This window comes from Diorhabda carinulata, chromosome 9 (genome assembly GCF_026250575.1).
Source record: "Diorhabda carinulata isolate Delta chromosome 9, icDioCari1.1, whole genome shotgun sequence".
In the NCBI taxonomy this organism is placed as follows: Eukaryota; Metazoa; Arthropoda; class Insecta; order Coleoptera; family Chrysomelidae; genus Diorhabda; species Diorhabda carinulata.
The window spans coordinates 10,676,818-10,695,342 of NC_079468.1; the positions used below are offsets into that span (position 1 = coordinate 10,676,818).

An 18,525-nucleotide genomic window follows, 5' to 3' on the forward strand; every position below is an offset into this window, starting at 1 on the left:
GAATACCTTTAGAAAAGAATTCTTGCAGACGTTTATGGTTCCTTGAAGAGAAGACAGTTAGTTATTCCAAGAACGAGAATGGCGGAGCTACTGAAGATAGTCCATCGTGAGCTCATATGGAAATGAAGAAAACACTTAGCGAATCGGTTGGAAATTTCATTGGATGAACAGCTCCTGCGATGTGTAGGACTAGTTTTAGAAATGTAGGAGTAATGGACCATATCGCAAAAAAAAAACACTCATGAAAAGTTTAATGTTGATAGTCGTTTCGAGGGGATTGCTTTAGATATTATTGGATAATTTCCGACGAATGAAAGCGGTGGTTGATATATTCTTGTCGCAATGGATTATTTTACAAAGTATACGCGATCCCGAATCAAAAGAATACAACTGTCGCAGAAATATTCACGAAAGCATTTATTAGCCGATATAGAGTGCCCTTGAATGTCCACATCGATCAAGAAAGTAATTTCGAGAGCCATATGCTCCAGGAAATCTGTGACAAACTGGAAATGAAAAGAGCAGAACAACCGCATCACATCCATAAACAGATAGATTGGTCGAAAGAATATAGAGGACCATTAGAATATACCTGTCTAAAATAGTTTCCAGCTTACATAGAGATTTGGACCAGTAAACCGAAAGTATTCACCAAAATCGACTAGCATCGTTCGAAGGAGATCATGACCTAAAAGAAGGAGTCTCAGCCTGAACCTTTGTTTTGTGATTGAAGATGTTTATATAAATAAGAAGAGCATAAAATATATTATACTTGTCTATCTAAACGAGAAAACACAAGAAAACAAAATTCTGAACCCCAGAGATTGACAGAAATTGATTAAAAACCGTTTCTCTTCCAACATATAGAATATAAACGATTCATTGTAGCTAGAGTGTCTAATTATGATATTTTTTTAGTTTAGGTGAAGTTATTGTTAAATTTTCAGTTCAATTGTCGGTATTTAATCTGTTCTCTAAATATTGTGTTGTTATTTCCATACAATTTTTTTGAACACTTTAAGAATCGTCTGTATCATATAACACATATAACCTGAAAAATTATACATACATATACACACAGTTTACACTACCGCTACACGTACTAACACTCACAATTACACTATCTGACGCACGTATCAATAACCAAGTTATCATCTTGAGATACGTGTAATTCTAATTGTAAAGTTGGTGTAGTGGTAGTGTAAACACAGATGAATATCACCAATGGTTCCAAAACTTACAACTTAGATAAAGAATCATGATACCTGGATTTATGTGTACATATTGATATTATTTTCACAAAAAATGTATTCTCCGTAACATCTTCACATGGCAAGTACCACTCGAGTGTAAAAGGGATTAACCTCTTTTTACATAAATCCTCAAACATTCCATAAATCCCAGCAGCCAGCAAAATTGTTCTTCAATTTTATATTTTTATTGTTTGACATAGAAATCAGTGTGCTGCGCTAATTTGTGAATGTGCCTCGTTAGAGAGAGAAAGAGAGAGAGAGAAATGCTTTATTGTCAAAAATGTTACAATTTGTGAACAAAAGCTTGTAAAAACTGAAAAACAAACATCAAAATAACTAAATAAAGATACATTAAAATAAAATAGAATTTCAATATACAGAATAAAACCACAATCAGTAACAAAATTATAGGTAGTAGTAATAGATAATAATTAGTATATAAGTCGTATATAAGACCATAGCAAAAATTAAACCAGTATACAGCGTGACCGGAATTAAATATTTTCCAATAAATATGCCCTTAATTATTGCGGAATGCGGGAAAAGATGATATCGATTTGATTTCAATTGGCAAGTGATTGTGCATTTTTTTGTATTGTAAAATATTGAGACCTAAACTAATTCTGAACGTGGAGTAGGTAGGTAAAGGTCATGCTCCGCGTTCCCAAGTAAATAGCCGTGCAACGTTCTTTCTGAAATTGGAGAATCGTGCTCACCAATTAGGCAAACTGATTGAAACATGAATAAGGAAGAAAGAGTCAGAACTTTTAATCTTTTAAAGAAGTCCCTGCAGTGAGCCATGCTGTTTAATCCAAGCATCCATTGATATAGATGTCATTTCATTAATTTATTCTTTCGAATTCAAATAATTTCGATTCTCATTCACTTAATTTTTCTTCAACATTCATACCACTTTAAACGCTAATTATTATTCTTCAAATCAAATTTATTGTAAAGTTCAGTAATATACATATTATGAATTTTATAATAATAATACAAGTCTAACCGGAGAAAAAAATATATACTCGTATTTATCTTAGACAAATCAATTAAAATACCCAGTGCCATAGAAACAGATAACAGATAATGATAATTTATTCCAAAAACATTTTTGTGTACATGTTTTAACAAACATTAACTTATATACAATTAGAATTTAAGCGCTATTAGTTGGGCATTCAAATTTTCATTCAATAATTTTTTTTGATGTAAGTACTGGATGAGTCGACCCTGATATCAGAATAGCTAACCATATTTAACAGATGTCGAATTGTTGATCTTTGTAAAGTTGAACTGGTAAAATAAACAAAAAACAATGGATGTGTGAAAGACAAAAATTCTTTTTCCAAATTCCCATTCAAGATTCCAAGATTTGTCTCTAATTGAGAATGTGTAAGATATAATCAATGGAAGGTTAAAAAAATTACAGCTTTCTCCTCAAACACAGAACACCTGACGCTGACGTGCATACTTTCTTTCACAAAATACTGACCTTACTGGAGTCCTTTTCTCTAAGAAGCAAACTAATTCTAGTCTATGTCGTGTCACCGACTGTACAGTCTTTAATTTCAAAACTTCAAGCACAGTTGTCAAACAACTGACTGGAACATGTTCTCAGGTGTTGTGGACTTCGAATTTTCTAGATTCATAAAAACACTAACTAATGTGGCATCCAATTCTTTTCCCCTCAGGCGTATTTGAAATAAACAAAATAACGTATGGTCCACTAAAGGTTCACGTATATCTGCAAAGAACATCGATCTTTATCTCATTTAAGGAAATTTTCGTATAGTGTTCTCTACAAAAATTACGAGAAACTATACAGAAAAATGTATCATTAGACAATAAAAGCTGTCAAAGATATTTATTATAATAGGAGACTCGTCAATTCTCGTAATGTTTCAAAAGAAACATGGTCCATTGTGAACGATCTAGGAAATAAGCCTTCTTTATCGAGCATAATCTTTACTTCACTTGATATTCTCAATTATTACTTTGTAAATGGAGCCAAAAATTTATCAAATTCTTCGAGGATATATTGAAAAATTCTTAGTCTACTATAGAACCCAACAAAATTTCAGATTTTAGGACACGAAAATTCTTAAGTCTTGGATAACAGAGTGTCGTCATTCCATCGATAGTTGCTTTGTTTCTGGATCGTAGAAATGTACCCAAGTCTCAATCCTTAGTAAAATTTCGGTTTAAGAAATCTACATCGTTTTCAAATCGAGCACATATCGAACGCTATGCTTCTACCCTTGCACGCTTTTGGTCAACATTCAAACATTTGGGGATTCACTTTGCAGCAATTTTTCTCATGTCCAAATTGATGTGAATTATATGATGAACGCATGCGTATGAAATATTCAGTGCTTCAGATATTTGTTTTAGTCCAATTCGACGGTCTGATAAAATCATGTCATGAACTACTACATCGATATTTTTGGGGAATGACACAGAAACTGGCCTTCCCGATCGGTCATCATCTTCTATGGAGAAATTACCTCTTTTGAAGTTTGCAGTCCAATTTTTCAGGGTCGCATACGAAGGACATTGATCACCAAGGGTATTAAGCTTATCTTCGTTAATCTGCTTACCTCTTAATCCTTTTAAATACAGGTACTTGAAGATGGCTCGATACTCCAATTTTTCGATTTTCACAATTTCGGTGGACATCTTTTCTCTTTCAATTGATTAGGTAACTCTGGTTTACTTTTTTGACGTCAAACTTCACACTGACACTTCATGTGTCGTGGCATTTTTCCTAATTGCCTTAAGAAGGCTATAATTATACCTCTGTATAAAGTAGGAGATAAAAATCGAGCATCGAATTATCGCCCAATTGCACTCCTTCCCACGTTATCTAAGATCATAGAAAGATTGGTTAAAAAAAGAGATTTTATCATTTTTGTTTAAATATAAAATACTTACTACCCGTCAATTTGGGTTTTTAAGTAACAAATGCACAAATGATGCCATCACTCCAATGCAAAAACTTTCTGTGATTTTTCTAATGCTTTTGATTGTGTTAATCATAATATTTCAATCAACAAATTGCTGTACTACGGTTTCAGGCATGGTTTAAGTCATACCTTACCAACAAAAGTCAGCTTATAAGGGTTGATAAAACGATGTCATCTTGTAAGTCAATAGAATGTGGAGTTCCCAAAGGCTCAGTACTAGGCTCTAGGATCATATCTAGTGACCTTATCACCCTTACATCATGGTGCGATTATAATCTTCTCTGTCTCAACATTTCTAAAACCAAAGTTTTATTATATAAAATTACATTGCAGCCTCTTATCAGGACCTGCCTAGGGAACCATTTTGCGAATTTCTTCGTAACAGTTATTTTTTTATTTAAAAATGTCTTTATTTTCTTTTATGTTTCCCTATTTACAATACATCTAAAAGATAACAATACATGAGTTGGCCGTTGTTCTGGCGATCTCTAGATGTATTGTGTACGTCTTAAGTACTGTTGTGGTTCCTTGCATCGGGGCATTATCCACAAGTTTGATGTAGCTACAATAACTCTGTCCCTGGTATATAGTTGTGACTCCCATAATCTTTCGGCTGAAATATCCCTGAAAAGCAGCTGAAAAACAGGGTTTCAAAAATCGATCGGGGTTCTAGTTTTCGAGAAAGCAACGTGGTTGATATTGAATAATTTTTATTTACTATGATTTCGGTATATATAAATTTGGATTTCTCCAACTAAACAGTAACAGTATTACCACATTCTATGGAAATTGATTTATCTTGGTGATATTGTAAGAAATAATAATTTAGTCTAAATCATAATATTTCGAAAATAAACTCTTATCGTACAGGAAACCAATATTTTCTATAATTGAAGTATTATCTCAAATCATATAGCAGTTGGTGTTTTTTGGCTTAACCTTCAAATTATCTATCACGTGTCAACAAACAAACAACATCTCCATAAATATAGAAACATTGAAACATTGTAACAAGTATCAGTCCTGTAGTGAACGTACCATCGTCATCATCATCATCATCATCGTCATCTCCATAAGCTAAGTATTTCATCTATATATTTTATTTTTTATGAAATTCCCAATTTTCATATTTTTTTTAAATGGATTCAAAAGAGAAGAGAAACAAAAAATTGTATGAATTAACTAAGGACACACCCTATCCAATTGTAAGGGGCAATGTAGTGAATACTCGTTTTGATCAAGCAGTACTATTGGTGTTGGGAGAGGTGCAAGTGTTTTTTCCCAATAGGGTAACGAAAATTTATGAGGATAACGTGGAATGTTTAATGGAAAAGTAGTATTCCATAGTTTTTCGAAGGAAAATCGAATTAACTTTCATCATTTGAAATAATTGAAAATTAAGTAAGTTTTTATTGTTTTTTTTTTATCTTTTTGTGACAATCAACTTTCATATTTTTAGATGAATTCAAAAGAAATTAATGAAGTTTCTGTTGAAGAGAGAAAATAAACAAAAAAATTATATGAATTATCTAAAGACACACCCTATTGAATTGTAAGGGGCAATGTGGTGAATACTCGTTTTGGTCAAGCAGTTCTATTGGTATTGGGAGAAGTGCAAGTGTTTTTGTCCAATAGGGTAACGAAAATTTCTGAGGATAGAATGAAATATTTAACGGAAAAGACGTATTCCATAGTTTTTCGAGGGAAACTCGAACTGCAAAGTCAATCTTAATAAATTTATTCGCGTCAATAAACATTTCCTAATTGGCATAATACATGAAATTTAGTAGAATTTAGGGCATTTTAAGCATTTTAAATTACATATTGCTATACGGGCATTAATAAGAAACTTAGTAACAGGGTTAAATGGGTAAATATAAACGTTTCATCAGCTTTTCAGTCTAGAATTAGGACAGGTATCTTAGTCAATTAGCTTCATAAAGATTTGAATGAATCTCTAATTGATTTTTCTAATATATTTCAAAATAAAATGAGGAAAAAAATTTTAAGCCCATTTCAGATAATTAAGGTAATGCTACTTTTTATGGTGAATTTATTAAATCTTCAGAGTATAATGATGTTATAGATTTAAATATTTTGATACTAAAAAAACTTTAGATGCATTGACAAATCTACAGCGTTGGTTTCAAGATAATATAATTTATAAAATTGCAAATAAATTATCAGAATTTTAAGAACGCGATTCAGGGTAAGCTATGAATGAAATAATTTCACTAGAAATAAATATAAATTGATACGAAATCGGGATTGGTTTATCTTACAATGAGTTACCTAACAAAATTAAAAAAATATGCCTGTATAAATATTAAAAATACTCATCACACATGTTTTTATTGGTCTATTGTAAGTGTTTTATATCCATTTCACAATACAGTATTAAATACTGAAATATCTAAATTTGAAAAATTAAATGAAATTTCCATTAACGTTTACGCTTTAGAATTGAATTTAGTGCCACCATTATTAACAAAAAATAAATAACAAAATCATGTTAATTTTCTTTTATTTCAAAATAAATTTCTTCCGAAAATAAATGATTACCAAGCCCCACCTAAATTGAAGATGATGAGGATGCAGAAATTAAATATCATTATTGTTGGATTAAAGACTTGTTGAGACTTGTTTCGAATCATTTATATAAAAAACGATATAAAAAAATAATTTGTGATAGATGTATAAATTTTTTTCTACTTAAGATAAATTGGATAATCATGAAAAATTGTGTTTAGAATTTTATAATTACAAGTTTTTTTTTCCTCAGTATGATCATGTAGAGCTTAGAAATTTTGCTTATAAGCAAATTACCCCTTTTGTTATAAACGCACATTTTGAATGCATCTTGGAAGATTTGAAAGACTAAACTGAAATTAAAACTTAAAAATATCAACAACAGGGCGTATAGTGTGGCCTATTTAGGTATGTGAAATGTTCGTACGAGTTTTTCATATTTCAACAGCTATCGAGGTGAAGATTGTGTTTCTTGGTTTGCGAACCTATTATCAGATGTGGGAAAATTGATCGAATCTAAATTTTAAAAAATTGCTCCAATGATAGATAGTTCAAATCTATCAAGCCACTAAGAGTTACCACATTTGCGAAAAACAGAAGAAAATTGTAATTGTTAGAGATCATGATCTTTTCACCGGAGTATTTAGAGGCTACGCACACCAAGTATGCAATCTCAATTTTAAAAAATTATTTGTCGTCCCAATTGTTTTTCACAATCTATATGGCTATGATTCTCATTTTATCATCACTTCATTAAAAGATAATCTAACAGATTTGCCTGTTAACAAAGAAAATATATTTCTTTTACGTTAACCGACTATAACAGTTATATAAAATTTCGATTTATTGATTCATTTAGATTTATGAGAGTATGATGAGTTAATGAACACTATGAGTAAAAGCGACTTTAAAATTTCTCTAAAAGAGTTTTTTTATTTAGATGTTGAAAATTGTTGATGGAGAAGGGAATATTTTGTTTTGGTTATATAAATTCTATGGATAAACAGGGGAAAACATCGCTACCATCGATACATTCATTTTACAATAAAATAAATGATGAACACATTAACGAAGAAAAATATACTCATGCTCAAAAAGTTTTAAATATTCAGATTTATATTTAAAAACTAACGTTACACACCTACATCGCGATTAATTCCATAACAAGTCTTAACGGTGCAATTGGTCGAAGTGGTCAATTCGACCATGGAGATCGGGTTGAATTTCTCTTTCGAACTAAAATTTTAAATAAAAAATATTATAGAAAAATGGCGGACTATTGTAATAAAAATGACGCTGCCAATCGGCATGTCTCTATTATCGAACAGATGGCGCCAGGGGTATTAACAATGGGGGACTATTGGAATAAAAATGGAGATCACTGTGATGCTATCCTTCTCGCACTTATTGATTTCGCTATCTGTCTCTCTCGTATTCATTGATTTCTCCATACTTGTTGCTGGAAGCGGCCTATTACATCTATAACCCTTTTTTAAAAACATCGGATCTTTGTTATTTTGTTCCATTATAATTTCAAAAAATTCATTTCTTTTATCAAAATAATTTTCCGTATTGTACTAAGCTTACTTTATCATTCTAAGAACTATTGAATGGTCTAAGTCATTATCTAATGCTACTTGTCGTGAACTGGTATGGGGATTATCTTGAAAGGCTATTAGAACTTCTAGTTGTTTGTTTTTAATTATTGGTTTTCTACTTTCTTTAGGGAGGTCTTTGACATGACACGTTTCTCTGAATTTCTTCTCAATTTTGCTTACAGAGGATTGTGGAATTATATCTTGATTGGGGTATTTATCATTAAATACCGTACATACTTCTCTCTGAGTACCTTTTTTATCTCCACAACCAATCATTATTAGAATTTCAATTCTTTGTGGTGCGGTAAACTTTATGATGAGAGATACAAAGACTTTTTAAATACGCTTGCTACAATGAACTACCAATCACTTGACCGAAAGTCAATCAAGTTTGAATGTCTAAGTAGATAACTAAAAAAAGTTGAAAGTTGGTAGATAAGCGATTTCATTACAAGTGACGGCCTTTACAAAATTTATGTATCAAATCAATACTTTATAATTAAGAAATCTGTTGAAATTTCATCATTTATATTTGTGACATTACGCAATTCAATTACATAATGACAGGTATTTAAAAGGTATTTAAAAGACCTTCCAAATAATTTATTATTAAGCCCACATTTTCATTTGAAAATTTTAGCGACGACGTCATCCCGCTCACATAGACGACATCAAAAATAAAAAAATTCTCACGAATAACCTGTTTAAAAATAAAAATCGACGGGTTACAGGATTTTTCCTTGAAGATGCCGATAAAACGAATTTATCCTTTTCATTTGCATCATACTGTATATCGTTATGATGTCTAAATAGTTATTGAAAAGTTATAAAACATACAGTCAACAGTTATTGTCACGAGCACTAGCAAGGAATAAATCACTGAGTAAATAATAACTCATTACACGCGAGTATGATACAACACTTCATCCACGACTACTAAATCCAACCAAATAAAACCAAATAACTATGTGAATTGAATTCTTAGCTAAAAAGGTATAGCATTTTTAAGCAGAATATCAAAACCTTGACTACCTACATAAACAATCATGTTGACAGATGTGAGTCAAATTCATTTTGTTTCAAAAACTAGTTCGATTTAAAAAATTGTTTCGAAAAACATGGTATGTTAGGAAATATATATACGACACGCATATTCAAAGTCGCTGATGGCTCAGTGTAGATACTTTGTGCCTTCAAACTGCAGGTCCTGGTCTTCGAGTTTGATCTAGGAAAACTCACTTCTTCAGAGATTTTTAAGATTACTTACACAACTGAATCAAAAATATTTAGTGGTTTACATGATAAAAATTTAAAAACTGATTTTTTAGCAAAACAATATGATATAGCTAAATCAAGGAAACATCTGACAGCATTGATTACTGGGTTTTATTAAGGTGGAGAAAACAGACGTATAATGAGTACATTATACAACAGTCGTGGATAAATAGTATTTGTCACCGAGAAGTGATTACCATTACATAACCTTTGTCATTCGAGAGTATTAAAGCGAATTATGGTTAGATTGATTATTAATTTATAATAACCACCAAAGGTTATTTGGAAATTTTCGATCCACGCATTAAAAAAAATCCAGTATCGGGAAAATAGTACTTCTATCTTGCTTTTTCTGTAAGTTTATTCTTTTTTTACTACATTCATACTTTTAAAATAGCATTTTACCTCATCTTTATATGGTTTTAATATATCTAAGTTATAATTCTATTAAAATTTGCGTGAACAAATATTTTTATTTATAATTTAATTTTCTTTCTATTTATTTATTGTTAAACATAATAGCTGAAGAAATAAATAGTCTTAAGCAAAAACGCGGTATGTAAAAAGTCAAACAACAAGGTTAGACACCTTTTTTAATAGTTTAGATATAAATTCTCTAAACGAGGGTGTAATTAAAGAATTGAGTAACAGATTAAATGTAATTCATTTGTGTTTGGAATAATTTGAAGACGTAAATGAGAACTCTAAGACCTGAACAAATCGTCGATAGTGACAAATTGGAACTTGAAAACCCTTATTTTTGCAGCTAAAACACAACCGCTATAAATTACGATAAGGCTAGGAAAATGCCTAAAGAAAAGAGCTTATTGATTCACAATCATATAAAAGGAATTTTCGAAAAATATACTCTGTCAAGGAAGTCTCACATAGAATTGCGTGAATTATATGATACAATGACAATCTTATTTCACTGAAAACATTGAAGAAAATGTGAAATCTTGGGACCGTTCGATAATTTATGTACTCTCCACAAAACTTGATAATTCCACATGTGGAGCATGGGAATCTTATACATTTAAAAAGGACGTTCCAAATATTTTTCATTGCACAACTTTTTAAAAGGAAAGTGCCAAATGCTAGAGAATCTTGCAAATGATAAGTCAAAAAATATTCCATTAACGCAAAATAAATTTAAAAAATTCTTTGTAAGTGACAATGTCTGAAAAATGTTCTTTTAGCAAAAAAATCCATGCTATAAATGCGCTAATTTCTTAATTTGGCCTATCAACCAAATTATAACTTTTATTATCTACAGCAATAATAGAGATCAAAATATATGAGTTGAATTTTGTGGTGGTTTTATTTATTTCCCAGGCGATGAATACATAAGTATTCGAAAGTTCGGAAAATATTTATTGGTGTTTCCTTGCCACGTTCCAGTTCATTAATTTCTTATTTTATGTTTATGTTTCTAAATGTTCTTGATTTTAGGTTTCTTCTGTTTCAAAATGTTTTTTTTTTCAATAATTTTTAAAAGATAGATAAAAATTAATCAACATTTTGATTCTTTAACAATTTGTCAGTATATATATATATATATATATATATATATATATATATATATATAATATATATATATATATATATATATATATATATATAATATATATATATATATATATATATATATATATATATATATATATATATATATATATGTCCTAATAACAAAAGAGCTTCAACTTCTAAAATACAAGTAAAACACAAACTATAAAAAGTTTGTTCGTATTAAAGATATTATACCCAAGTTCTCTAATACAATAAACAACCAGCAGAACGACATTTTTCCAAAAACAGATAATATCAAATTTTTACTTCGAACAGCTTTGTTAAGCAAAGTTATTTACTATTTTATGATTGGAGTATCCTTTTATTTCTTTTCGCTTGAGTAAAAATTGGCAAAGTGATAAATCACCTTTGAATGTGAAATGGAAATTATTCTTACAATTCCATTTCTTAAAATACTCTGTCCTTTTTCTAATTCTATGCAGGTATAAATACTATCCTATTTTGTAAGCAAGAAAGTAATTTATATTTTAAAGAGATAAAACTTTACTACAATAACGCAGTCTGTGGCGTGGTACTTTGTAGGTAAAATCATACATTGCTCATTGCTCATGTATTTTACAAAATATGTATTTTATATTTGCATATATGTATGAAAACTTAATTTTTTTTAATGTGATTTAATAAAAGGTTTTTCCTAAAATTAAATTAAATTCATAAAAATTGAAGAAACAAAGCAATTTATTTCGACTAAAAAAATTTGGTAGTGTGCTTATCAAATATTATTCAATGGAAAATAAAAAAAATTGTCTACCAATCTTGGGAACTAGGATGTAAATTCCACCACTGCGTTTTTGTTATTATAAAAATAGATACAACTATAAAGTTTGTACAGCACACCCCAACTAAAAAGAAGTTGTGCAGATCTTGATTGTTAACACTATTAACACTATCAGTAGCGTAAGAACGCCACAAATATTCAAAACATTATGAATGAATGGGGTTATTAAAGAACAATCAAGAGAAATAATATACAACGTGTTTATTTCAAAAATAGAAAATTAATGACATATTATCTTCAAAGCTAAGAAATAAAGTTCCATGTGGCGAACTATATTTAAAGTAATAATTGAACTGAATGTCTGAAAAAAAAGATACCTCTTATAATAGACATAATTTTAGCAATTGAAGTGAAATGAGTTATTTGTTACAGGTGTTTCAATAAACTCTCAAGACTTTTCACCATTTAAAATGAGTCAAAAAGGCACATAATGGTGATGGAGAAGATCACAAAGTAAACTAGAAGTTTTGATTGTAAAAAATCAAATAAGGGCTTTAATAATGAAATATTTAAGACAAATTGAATACTTTAGTGACAAAAACAGGCCTAATGTATTTGTTGCTGAGACCTACATATGTAGGATTACAACGTCATACGTTGAAAAATTGGTCTGACAATTCTATGAAAGGTTGGTTTATCAATATTTCAAAATGAGATTGATAATAGTTAATTCTGAAGCCCAATTGAAATTTATTTCCAAACTTTGTTTGATATTTAGACAGGTACCAAAACAGGTAATCAACAATTCAGTGAATCAAGGTAAATAGTTACGAAAAAAACTGATACCAATTCTACCTGCTAACACCATAATCGTTATTTGTGTTCCTTCACTCTGCCTAGAGTAAGTGTAGCTTTTTTGTTCATTTGCCGAACTTCATTGTTTTGAGTTGATTTTAGAATTTTCTCCTCACTTCACATTCACTTGATGGTCTAAGCCACAACCTGTGCATTATGATAATGCATACCTTGTTTGCTGCATTCTATTATCACGTGTTTTCTTACTCATTTGACGCATTCAAACTCTCTTGTTCATTATGTTTGAGTATAACCGTATAGTTTAGCAGCGTTTACATTGCGGAACAAAGTTTGTTGTACGTAGAGCCTCAATTTTAACTACTATGTTCCGAATTCTTTTTAAAATATAAATCTTTATTATGTCGTCGCTTTGGAAGAAGGTGAGCATAAAAATAAATAGGGTTTTTATTATTATTGTACTCATATTCGATTCCTGTATTTATTTCATTATTATCACTCAATTTGATAGTTCTTACTAATCAAATCTTCCTTAATATTTCCAGGATTAAAGCTTGTAGGAATTCCTTTAGTCATAAACTTAATTGGTCTCGGTTGCATATCCTCATTGTAAGATATTTTCATTGAAAGTGTTTATAGCTGTTTAATATTAAATTGGGTTTTTTGGATTATCTGGTCAGGGTTTGCTTTTTTTGGAATTTCTTCTTTAGTTCCATGGAAATTATTACAAATGATTATTTATATTTCCTTATATCTAAACTTCGCTTATGGAACTTTGCCTTGGTATGGTTGATAAGCAAACGTATCAGCTTCCGTCTGACTAAAATAAATTATGAATTCATCATATGCAAAAACGATAAAAAACAACTTTAACAAGCTTTCTGTCTTTAAACATGTATTTATATAGTGAATATTAAATTTATCTTTTACGAAATTCTAATTCATGGGAGGCGAATTAATTCGAAGTTGGAATTAAATTAATTATCATGTCATATTTCAGAGAATTAGAAGGCTCTTTTACTATTACTACTCTAGCTATTCAAACTCTCAAAATGATTTTAGGTTAAGTAATTCGTGAATTTTATCTAGGACCTACAACTAAAACGTTGTCTTAGTAAACAATCCTCTTCCCATGTTCAGATCCTGTCGTTTTTTGCTTGACTTAATTTTATTTCATTATTGGTTTGTATAATTTTGCGGTTATCCCAAGTTTTAGAAGTTATCGCTCAATGTCGCAAGTTTTGGCCTTCCTGCACTCTGTAACGACTGCAAAGCTAGCTATTTTACCGTTAGAGAGGATGGTATAGTCTTTTTATCTAGTGGCCAACTAAAGATTCATTCTTTTTTCAAAAACAAACATGTAACAATAGCTCAATTTTTACTTAGTGTTTTGCGACCTCTCATAATAACTTGCAAACAACTGTAAAATAGCTGGAATTTCAATAAGTATTTATCAATACATAAGAGAAAAAGTTTACCATCCCATATTCATATATACACCGATCCCATAAACAAAAGATTTTATTGGAATAATATATTAATTGACATGTTTCTATTAGTTCCTAAAATAAACCTATAGAATTAGAAGCTATACATCATAATCAGATATTGAGGATTATATATTTGATTTTACTTTTCTAATATGCAGCACTATGACTATTCTTAAATCCGAAAAATTCTACATTAGACGTGCTAAAACGTGAAATATCAAATATTTAGATAATTCAAAATTTACTGCAATGGTGAGTTCTTTGTATACAAAATAATACTTAATATTTTGAAAATCATACCTTCGCTTTCGAATATCTTCAATTGACCGCATGAAATACCCCTTTACCTTTGGGGAGATGATCCTACCCTCAATGGTGGGGATGACTTTCTCATCCATACTCTTTAGGCTTGTCCAAAAATGGATACAGAACCTAAAAACTATTGGTAGTGTCAATTAGGTGTAGTGCATCTTTGCTGAGTTAAAGTTTTTTTTCACTAAATATTTTAGGGTTCGTTAGAAACAAGGACTTAACGTTTAAGTAGAGAAAAAATGTAAGTAGAAAATAATAGCTTTTATTATATCAAAATAATTTTCAAATTATTTTCTTATTTCCTAATAAAACATAAAGATTTTTTGCGCTGGATAATATTTTTAGACGAGGCCACTTTTGAATTTGAAGCTTTAATGATGTCATAAATTATCAATTGTTTATCTGAAAATAATCTTAACAACAATGTCTAATAACTTTTATAATAAACATTGATTTATATAGAGAAACCGTTCACCCCAATAATAATAAAAATAAGAAAAATGGCATAACTAAATAAGATTTAATTTAAGAATGCATATAAATGAAAATGATTTAGGTAGCGTTTCTCCATACACTGATTAATCTAGTCAATATTATACCGTATTTGTGTGTTTAACTTCATTTTAGTCGGTTATAATAAAAGTTTTAGTGAAATTTAACATAAAATTAGTATTAATATTATCAATAAATCGAAAAGAACTTCCGATAGCCTCATATTTCTCAGACTCAGTAACAAGAAAGTATAAACCTTTTTAAAGTATTCTTGTTAGTAATATCATTTTCGGAAAATAATAATGATAATTGTTCAATAGAAAAATACTATTACCTAATAATGCTTGAGTCCACCCATTTTTTCATAATTTTTTATTTTCCAAGAAATTATTGATAGCTATATTTTACATTTTTACTCGATAGTATTTGAAATAATTCCCAATAATCTATTCATAGAAATATTTTTCCACTGTTTTTCAAATTACATAAAGAAAGACTTAAAAAAGAGAAATTGGGCCTTTCATAAGTTCGTAGTGAAATTTCATACATCATACAAAAGTCATATATAGGTACTTGAAATCGCATTCTTTCTCAAAGGATTTGTTATTATTCAAAATAAAAGAGTATTAAGAGAATTTAGTATTACAGGAAGAAAACTAATATAATCAATTCGGAGGTGAAGTAAACTATATATCTTCGACATGAAAAAAATATGTTAATTTCAATTTAACTATATTAAATAAATGAATCTAGTTATATATCATCTACTTTTTTCATGTTCATAATGAGTACTAACTTATTGAAAATAAGACAAATTATGACACTGTTTTTTAAAATTTTTCTAGGGTAAGCCAATAAAAAATGCTTCTGGTTTCAAATACTAAAGGGGCCAAATAATAGTTAGTGCATGATACATCTATTCTCTACCATATAGTTCCTAATGACAGGACCGGTTTGAAAATCGTTTCATTAAAGCAAAATTAATTTCGAATATCTATAACCTGAAAATAACGTAAAGTACCTATACCATAGTATTCTTTCTATTATCATGGAACTAAGAGTTTTTCCATTTTTTCCACGATATGAACTATATTTTTATATAATTGGAACCGATCTCTATTTTCATTTTTGTTTTTTCCTATACCATCTATATATTTTTTTTTTCGTTTGTTGTGCACTTCTCTAATTTTCTCTTCTGTTTCTTCCTATATTTCTCTTCCTATTTCTATTTCCTCTTTTCCACTTTCTTGCTATCTTTTATATTTCTTTCTCCTCTCCTGAACATATAAATTTCCACTTCATTAGATGTCCACAAAATATTTTTTGTATTAGTATAAGTACATTATTTGCTTATATTGGTTGATAATTATATGTTTCATCGATATATTCTATAAAATTCCTTCGAATATGCAACTTATATTGATTTCATGAAATAATTATTGAGGCATAAACTTTGTCCTTGAACTTGATCTTGTACCGGTCCTGTAGCGCCCTATTCAATTTGGCAAACTATTTCCAAGGTCTATTAGAGTCTTGAGGGAAGAGAGGGGATCGTTCTGCGCAGGCATATCCAACCCTTAGTTGACTTAGGCTAGGGTAGAATACATCTATGTGAGGGGTGGTTTGCAGAATGTTTTGTGGTGGTATATAGAAATGTAAAAATCTTCAAATCAAATTCCGAGTAATATAATCATTAAATGTGATCGTTATAACAGGTAGGCTTTTATTTTTTTATTTATAAAGGTAATCACTGTTTTAATATTCCTCGAAAAGCCGATTCGTTAGATGTTAGATTAAAAGTTAATATTGGCTTTTAAATAGCAATTATTCACAAAATTCTTTGAAGTTGCAATATTCTATTTGACATTTTTTAAAATGCGCACTACAGTTCTCACTTATGAGTTTTTTAGTTTGATAGTGTAGCTTGATTTCACTGTTATGCTAAAAAATATAATGAAAAAACAGGACCTGATTGCTCTTTTTGAGTTTTATTTTGGTCAATTTCGCAGAGATCCTATCAATTAGGAGATAGGGATATCAATCCATAAATATTGAATAATTCTATTTATAGGTAGATTGAATAAAAATATAAATCATCATTAATTAGTTAATAAGTAAGTGAAAAGCCCTTTGGCCCATGAGAAGCTTATATTTGCGTAACATAAATGCATAAAACGCATGCGTGTTTTATGAATGACCTTGGCATTCAGATCAATTTCGCTGCACTAGTTGCCTTGCCCATGGTTGTTCTGTTTCTTATTTCTATCGATTTCTCTTATTTCGACAACGCACATCTACTTGGGGTAGAAATTTACGTAGAAGGTAGGTATGGCGAACTGATAGCAGGGAGTGAGATATATAGGAAGTAAAGCATGCGAATATTGACATGCTCGGCTAATAGTAGATAAAAGTAGAAACATTAATAGCGCAGTTAATTTTCTTTTATAAAATGGATAATAAATATATTATAAATAATAAATCCATATTAACTTGGAATATTTTTTCCCTTGAGAAAATCCTAAGTAATTTTAACATTTCTTTAACAATTAATGGAAGTGAATAAATAAAATGAAAACTTAGTGAATATATAAGTAGAAACTCAAGTATATCTAATAAAAGAGAATAGGGTTTACCTCGATACACACAAATGGATAATTTCAGTACCCGATGATGGATGCATAGTTATTCGCATGGTCCAATATATCTAGTAATGTCAAAAACAGAACATTCTACCAATATTTCACAGAATTATATCAGACATTATATCTATAATAGGTTAGTAAATCAGTAATGAAATTATTTGTTATCAACAAACAATATTTAAATTTTATTGTAACTTTTGTAAATTGAAAAGTCAAATAATACAACCAATAAGATATAATACTTTTTCATGAGAATAAAAATAAGCAGAATACCAAATGCCATAATATTATCTACAAAAAAAGGTATTTGTTTCCAAACATTCTATTACTAGTCACTAAATTTAGTAGTGAACCTACAATTATTAAAGATATTTCAATCAAAACTATTAGCGTCAATAGGTATTAATTACATATTCGCTGTTATAGAAATGAACAAAAAAAGAAATACAAAAAGAAAACTACAATCATATTCATGACTCTAAATAAAAATTTTATAATAATAAATACAAATTCAATAGTCTGACAAACATTTCAGTTATATCGAAAAACAATATATATTTAGAGTCAGGTCTCTAAAAAACTAAAAATGGAAACTGACAGAAATTAATTGAGCTACTATCATATTTCTTCTGATTTCTACTATTTGTCATAAATTATCAATCCGAGAAACAACTCGTTCTTACAGTAAAAATTTCACTCTTTTATTATAAAAATTGTTACTTATTGTTAAAAGAAAGTTTTGAGTCCTCAACATTTGGTTGCCAGATTGTTGTCCTTGTTGAAGGATTACGTTTTATAATATCTTGAAAATATAGGTACGGGTACTTTAAGATAAATAAGGCAGGTACAT

General features: G+C 29.5%; 1 protein-coding gene and 1 long non-coding RNA gene across 3 annotated transcripts in view; one reads left to right on the forward strand and one right to left on the reverse strand.

Moving 5' to 3' along the window:
* The window catches only part of LOC130898243 (uncharacterized), a 31,797-nt gene extending 28,881 nt beyond the window's left edge, over positions 1-2,916 (reverse strand). The window contains exon 1 of the mRNA XM_057807374.1: positions 2,746-2,916. The gene's annotated coding sequence lies outside the window, so the exon portion shown is untranslated. The remainder of the gene's footprint in view (positions 1-2,745) is intronic.
* Positions 2,917-4,648: 1,732 nt separating this feature from the next.
* LOC130898244 (uncharacterized) lies at positions 4,649-10,928 on the forward strand. 2 transcript variants are annotated; one of them, XR_009059860.1, is made up of 4 exons: positions 5,236-5,617; positions 5,676-5,852; positions 9,672-9,972; positions 10,385-10,928. It is a non-coding gene; the product is annotated as an uncharacterized LOC130898244 (long non-coding RNA). The 2 variants fall into 2 exon arrangements; XR_009059859.1 differs by lacking the exons at positions 9,672-9,972; positions 10,385-10,928 and having other exon boundaries at positions 4,649-5,617; positions 5,676-6,732.
* The last annotated feature ends 7,597 nt before the right edge of the window (positions 10,929-18,525 follow it).